At 48.2% G+C, this 6,430-nt stretch overlaps 2 protein-coding genes across 6 annotated transcripts in view; one reads left to right on the forward strand and one right to left on the reverse strand.

Annotated features, from left to right (window-relative positions):
* The window catches only part of LOC148123664 (vomeronasal type-2 receptor 26-like), a 147,864-nt gene that overhangs the window by 124,960 nt on the left and 16,474 nt on the right, over positions 1-6,430 (forward strand). Inside the window, exon 1 of one of the 5 annotated variants that reach the window (XM_087919109.1) lies at positions 774-2,532. The exons of the other annotated variants lie outside the window; for them this stretch is intronic. The gene's annotated coding sequence lies outside the window, so the exon portion shown is untranslated. Of the gene's footprint in view, positions 1-773; positions 2,533-6,430 lie in introns of those variants that run through there. 5 annotated transcript variants of the gene reach the window in all.
* LOC148123666 (vomeronasal type-2 receptor 26-like) overlaps positions 1-6,430 on the reverse strand; it is a 98,743-nt gene that overhangs the window by 32,434 nt on the left and 59,879 nt on the right. The window lies entirely within an intron of this gene.

A 6,430-nucleotide genomic window follows, 5' to 3' on the forward strand; every position in this document is an offset into this window, starting at 1 on the left:
GCTTGGGGTCCCATGTGCAGACTGGGAGGGCGTTTGGGGAGTGGGGATACCAGCCCCATTCTCTCTGGCCAGGAGGAAAGAGCCCCCTCAAAGCCCCAGGAGGGGAAGGGGGGTTGCAGAGCAGCAGGAGGAGAGGAAGCCCCCCTCCCCCTCCTTCTGGGAAAGGGGCCTGGGGGACTCTGGCTCAGCCTCCCAGGACAAGCAGCCCCCAGGAAGGAGGAAGCACCAGTCTGGGGCTCCCCAGGACCCCCACTTCAGGAGGGGGGGCTGCCAGGAGGGGACCCTGGGAAATGGTGGCTGCCTCCCCACCCTCTGTAAGCCTGGCAGGAGGGGCCCCTGAGGTTCAGGTGGGGGAGGCTGGGGTCCCACTTGGATCCCTTCCCGGCCCCCTGTCCCTGGAGACAGGAGCTGGGTTTGGGGTGGTGGAGGGGAGGCCTTTGCCCGGCTGAAGAAGGAGGCTCCTTCCTGGGGAGCAGAGCCTCCCTGCCCGCCTCTCCTGGGGCCAAGACCAGACGGAGCAAAGGCCTCCCTTCCCCTTTGCTTGGCCCAGATCCCTTCCCTCCTCCCGGTTCAGGGCTGGCAAAAGGACCGCAGAGGCAGAGGATCCAGCCCTTCACCCCCACTTCCTTCCTTGTCTCCCTGGCCAGGAGGGGAGGCTGGAATGGAGGGGATCCCCCGGGCAAGAGGGACCCTGCCCAGCCCCCCCAATAGCCACACTCCATGTGTGTGTCAGCAACAGAAAGAGGAAAATGCAGAAGAGAGAATTAGAACTAGAGAGACAAGGGGGTAAAAAGGGAGGGAGAAGATGAGAGGGAAGAAAGAAAGGAAAAGAAGTCATAAAGGACAGAAGCAAAATATAGAGAAATGGCCTATTTAGAGATAATGGGAGAAAACTTAATGGAAAAAGGGATTCTGCAAAGGTACATAAGATAGTATGGTTATATTAGAACCAGAAATAATTTTAGAAAATATGAAACAATGTATGATTAAAATGTCTGATAAAATAGCTATCATAATTCAGTGGAATGCTTGTCAATAAATAAATGTAACAAAAGGTATATTTAATGATTTACAAAACATGTGAAGAGAAATAAGGGAAAAATTAATTATGGAGATATGTGTTTTTAAGGAAGTATGATTTTTAATTGAAAAGAAGTATTAAAGATGTTAAAGATTATTAATGATAGAACTGAACTGGAATGGAATGAAGGTTTATAATTACATATATTTACAATCTTTATTTTTAAAGAATATAGTGTGTATTATAAGAATGTACCAAGCAGAATTCAATTGGAAGTTATGTATTATGTATTATATTGAAGGTCATAAAGTTAAGGTATATATTGAAGTTTAAATAAGAGTTGAATGGATGTAATTAAAAGATATAAAGGTGTCATACTCCAATTAGTAACTACAGGAGAAAATTTGTTTAATGAGAAAAGATAATATGAAATTGAAACAGAAGAGACAAAAGTATAAATATAATGATTTGAATTGAGATAATCAAAATAAAATTGAGAAAATAAAAAGAGGGGAAAAACTATATAGAAAATGTAAAATAGTATAAGATATGGAATAGAATACAAAAAGGAGCATGAAATTGAGTTTTGTGTCTGTATAAAGAAATTCAACCTGGGACCATGCTATTTTCGAAAAAGATGTTTTACTTGTATTTTGTGTGTGAAAACCCAAATAAAACTTTATTGGAAAAAAAGGGGGGGGGGGGTCCAGGATGAGATGGATCTTTGAGGATGTTTTGAACTTTCTTAAGGCAGCGGGAGCTCTAAAGCTCTTCCAAAGAGGGCAGAGGGCAACCCACGATCTTCTGGGCAATGACATTCACCCTCTGGAGTGCTGTCCTATCTGCCCCGGTGCAATTGGCAAACCCTACAGAGGTGCAGTCAGTTAAAATGCTCTCTATGGTGCAGCGGTAGAAGGTCACCAGCAGTTTTCCATTCAGTGGTTGTTCCCTGAGAAGTCCCATGTAGTATAATCTCTGCTGGGCCCTTTTGACCAGGGCTGCAATGTGAGCACCCAGGTCAGGTCCTCTTTTAGGGTAACAGCCAGAAATTTAAAACTGGCCACTTGCTCCACTCGGTCTCCATTGATAAGCAAGGGCTGGAGGTCTGATCTGTTCCTTCTATAGTCCACTATAAGCTCCTTGGTCTTATTGGTGTTGAGGACCAAGTTATTGTCTCCACACCAAGAAAGCAACTGGACTGTGCTGTCCAGACAGTATATAGTTAATTGGGAATTGGGAGCTGTCCCCTTAAGGAAATGTCTCATGGGAAATGTAGTTAATGCATCATGGGAAATGTAGCTCATGTCATGTGGTCACATCTGCAATCCTGATTGGTCACTGAATTGACCCTTGGTTGGGTTGGGGGAGTTGCCTTTCCTCTTGTTTGGACCCCAGCAACGTCCTGGAGTCTCACCCTTTGCTCTATTATTATGGGATGAAGATCACTATACTTTCACACTATGAAGTCAGCTATGCAAAGATTTGGACATTAGATGAATCTCGACATAACTGTGAGTGATACCTTGAGGATGCCTTGTGATTCAATAAAGAAACTTTGTATGGAAGCCTTTGTAGAGTTTGCCTGACTGTCTTTATATTCAGCCAGCAATTTAAAGACAGAACAGGATCCAGGTCCACCTCATCTCAGTAGGCAGACTCACCCCCCCATGAGTCCCCCCACCACCCAGTTCCTCAGACTTCCCCCCCCAAGCCCCGTCTTTCCTGCCCCTCCCTCCTTCCCCGAGTCTGACGGGAGGGGGCCCACTTGGGGCCAGAGAGAAAGCGGCTCCTCTGCTGACCGACAGGCCCAGCCAGGATGCCTGGAACGGTCTGGATGGAGGCAGGAGGGAAACCCGCTCAGGGTCTCCCAAGTCCCAGCAGAGGGGAAGAAATCGGGGGGAGGGTCAGAGAGACCCCCAAAGGAGGTGGACGGGTCTCTCCCCCTTGTCTTTCCATGGGAACTCAGACTCCCCTGAGGATAGTTCAAAGTCACCCAGGGAGTTTTTCTTTTGAAGGCAGGATTAGAAGGGAAGGAAAGGAAATCAATAGGAGGAGGAAAGGCAAAGGAAGAAGCAGAAAAGGAAGATGGGAAGGAACTGAAGTCAATAGATGAGGAAGGGAGGAGGAAAAGGAATAGGAATAAGAAAAGGGAAGGGAAGGAAAGGAAAGGAAAAGAAGGAAAGGAAAGGAAATCAATAGGAGGAGGAAAGGAAAAGGAAGAAAAAAAGGAAGATGGGAAGGAAGTGAAGTCAATAGATGAGGAAGGGTGGAAGAAAGGGATAGGAAAAGGGAAGGAAAGGAAAAAGAATAGGGAAAGAAGGGAAGGGAAAGGAAAGGGGAAGAAGGGAAGGAAAAAATAGGGAAGGGAAAGAAGGGAAGAGAAAGGAAAGGGAAGGGAAGGAAAAAGAATAGGGAAAGATGGGAAGGGAAGGAGGATCCCAGAAGAAACCAGCAGGGTTGCACCAAGACCCCGATAACCTGAAAGAAGACAAGAGAGACAAATATCAAAGGCAGAATCAGGGAGACGCAACGAAAGCAGAGCCCCCATTTTTAGGGAAACCAGGAAATCGGAGGCTCCGAATGAACGAAGCCAAACGCTGAAAGGAGGAAAAAGAGATTTCTTTCCAACGGAACAGGGGTGGCTGAGGGTGGCAGGGGGAGCCCCCTGGGGGGGGGGAGCCCTCCCTCTCCTGTGGGGAGGGGGTTCAAGTGTCACCCCCTCCCCAACCACTTCTCTGCCAAGAGCTCCCAACCCCCCAATGCTCTAAAAGGACCCCCGGCCTTTTCTGCCCCCCCAGTCTCTCCTCCGTGGGTGGCGGGGCTGAGCAGCCAGGAGGGGCAGCCGAGGGACCCTCCGCTCCTGCCTTTTGCCCTGGCTGTGGGGCTGAGGGGCCCGTGGCTCCCCCCTCCTCCTCCCCCCCAGAGTCGGGCCCTTCTTCATCCCGCCAACCACAGGCGGCAACCCCGGAGGAGGCTAGGGAGCCTCGGGGGCGGAGACAGAGGAGAGAAGCCACTCCGGGGGAAGAGACCTCCCTTGCATTGGGGTTCAGGTGGGGCGGATTCCTCCCCGTCCGACCTCCGCAGGCTCCAGTCACCTGGAAGCACCCCGCCTGAGCAACAGGAGGACCCCCCAAACCCATGAGGCCTCCGTGCCCACCCCTGCCCTATACCATGTCAGACAATTGGCTGTCCAATCTCCGTTCATGGACTTACACCGTCTTCTTCTTCAAGTTGCCTGCTGAATGCAACTGTGGGGGTCCCTGGGGTGCCAAAAGGGGCTGGCCTAGCAAACGTTGATGATGAAGACACTTTGGGCCACAAATGAGGAGGTGGGCGGAAGAAAGCCTGAAAGCTTTCACTTTTCTTTCTGTTTGTTTTCATCCTTTCCTCTAGAAGAGGCCCTCCAATATTCTCCAGTCATCTCTCTCCTCCCCAGCTCTGGTTAATAAGACCCAAATCATTGTTACTGTTCGCCTTTTGAGTTTTCTGACAATGTTTTCAGAAGAAGAAGGAAGAGGCAATGAGTGGCAAGCAGCTTCGTCCAGAAACTCCTGGGCCCAGCCGAGATATTCTGAGATATTCCGATATCTCCTGTCTCCTCACCCTTCCCAGATGCATGGACACCCACAAGAGAACCGCCCACAGCCAAAGAGAAGACATTGAAGCCACGCAGGTGAGCGGTTATCAGGCCCGGCCCAGATTGGACCTTCAGGAAAGAAAGACTCATCTCCATTTGCAGTCGAGCTGCATCTAGTAAAAGATATGCTTTCACTAAAGCCAAGTGGTCACAGCGAAAGCAAAGCTAGATCTGAGGATTCCTGCATAAAACCCGGTAATCTTCCCTTTTTTCTCTCTGGCCATCTACAATCATGTCCCCTGAAGGCCAATCATGCAGATAAGGAAGTATTAATTTAAAAGTATTTATTTAAAAATATTTTAGGGAGGAAGCAGGGGAATCCCATCTCTTTGCTCACTCACGCCAGACCAACGCAACACTCTTGTATCATAACAAGCAAACATCTGCATCCAGTGGCTACACCATTCTGTCTCCTTGCTGATGGGTGTTGCCCACCATGAAACTGGGATGAAAAGGGCAGAGTTGGACCATGAAAATTAAGCAAATGAACTTGGATTGTTCTGGCTATAAACAAGTGATGGATTTCTCCAAGAAGTTCTAGCTTTGTGGTCTTTGGAGCCAACCAAGGAATAAGGCGGAAAGACAAGAGGCAGCTGATGGAAAAAAGCAAAAGGGCCTAGAATGGCAAAATGACCATGTGTGAGATTTAGTATGTGTTCAACTTACTGCACATTCCAAAAAGATAAAATATGAGTGGACCGATGATCAGACTGATGTCCATGCTTGAAACATAGAAAAACAAGGCTTTGTGTATATCTCGATGTCCTTCGGGTGTTGTGATGGTCAGATAGGGCTCACAGTTTAGGAGCAGACTGAGCTCACTTTCAAAGGTTCCCCTAAAACTTGCGTGTTGTCAATATACACAGCAAACACACCCTCACAATATGTCCCCTTCCCAAGAATGGGGACAGACCCACCATGGTGCACTCAAAATAGAAAGGGATGAGGATACGTTTTAGGATGGGAGACTTCTCCTGTGGCCCCTGGACCTAAACCCAAGACAATGTTTCAGAGATTCCTTAGCTCAGGTGTTGTACAGAGAAAAACAGGGGCAGTCGGGCCTAAAGAAGGTGCACCCTGTAAAATGGCGTTTCCAGAACCTTCCATCTCTGCCTTCATTCCTCAAATGAAACAATGGCATTGTTTATGGAGCCTACTCATCTTCTAGGAAACGCATAGCCTAATTTTTTTTCATGAATTGCCGGTCAATTTGAGTGAGCTTCCTGACAATAATTGATTTAGGACTTGTTGGTTGTATTGGCCAATATTCGGGAGGCTTTGAGTTCTAACCCTCCCTCAGACAGGAAAACTTCCTGGGGGACTTTGAGCAGATCACCAGGAGACTTTTGAATTCCAGTCCCACCTTAGTTCTTATTGAATTTGGGGTGGTAAATTTGGAAACATTTTCTCAGATTAATGTGAGATACTAAAATTGGAGATACCTAGAGTGTGAGATGGCTGAGTGTCCAATATTGTGGGTAGTGATGGAGGAAAGTGAAATTGTGGGATAATCGCTGTGGTGGGGATCAATTTTTTTTACTACTGGTTCTGTGGGCATGGGTTTGTGGGTGGGGCTTGGGCGTGGCTTGGTGGGCATGGCAGTGGAAAGTTACTTCAAAAGCCCATTCCTACCTCTCCCGACTAACCTGCTTTCCAGCTCCGTTCTCCTGTGCAGGGCAACCAATCCAGCCGATCAGCTGGGACTCAGTGGGAGGCAGAGAAGAGATGGGGGCAAGGCCAGTCAGAGGCGGTATTTGCCAGTTCTCTGAACC

Source organism: Pseudonaja textilis, unplaced genomic scaffold, assembly GCF_049901715.1.
Source record: "Pseudonaja textilis isolate UNSWEBS1 unplaced genomic scaffold, rPseTex1.2 PTEXSCF26, whole genome shotgun sequence".
NCBI classification, from domain to species: domain Eukaryota; kingdom Metazoa; phylum Chordata; class Lepidosauria; order Squamata; family Elapidae; genus Pseudonaja; species Pseudonaja textilis.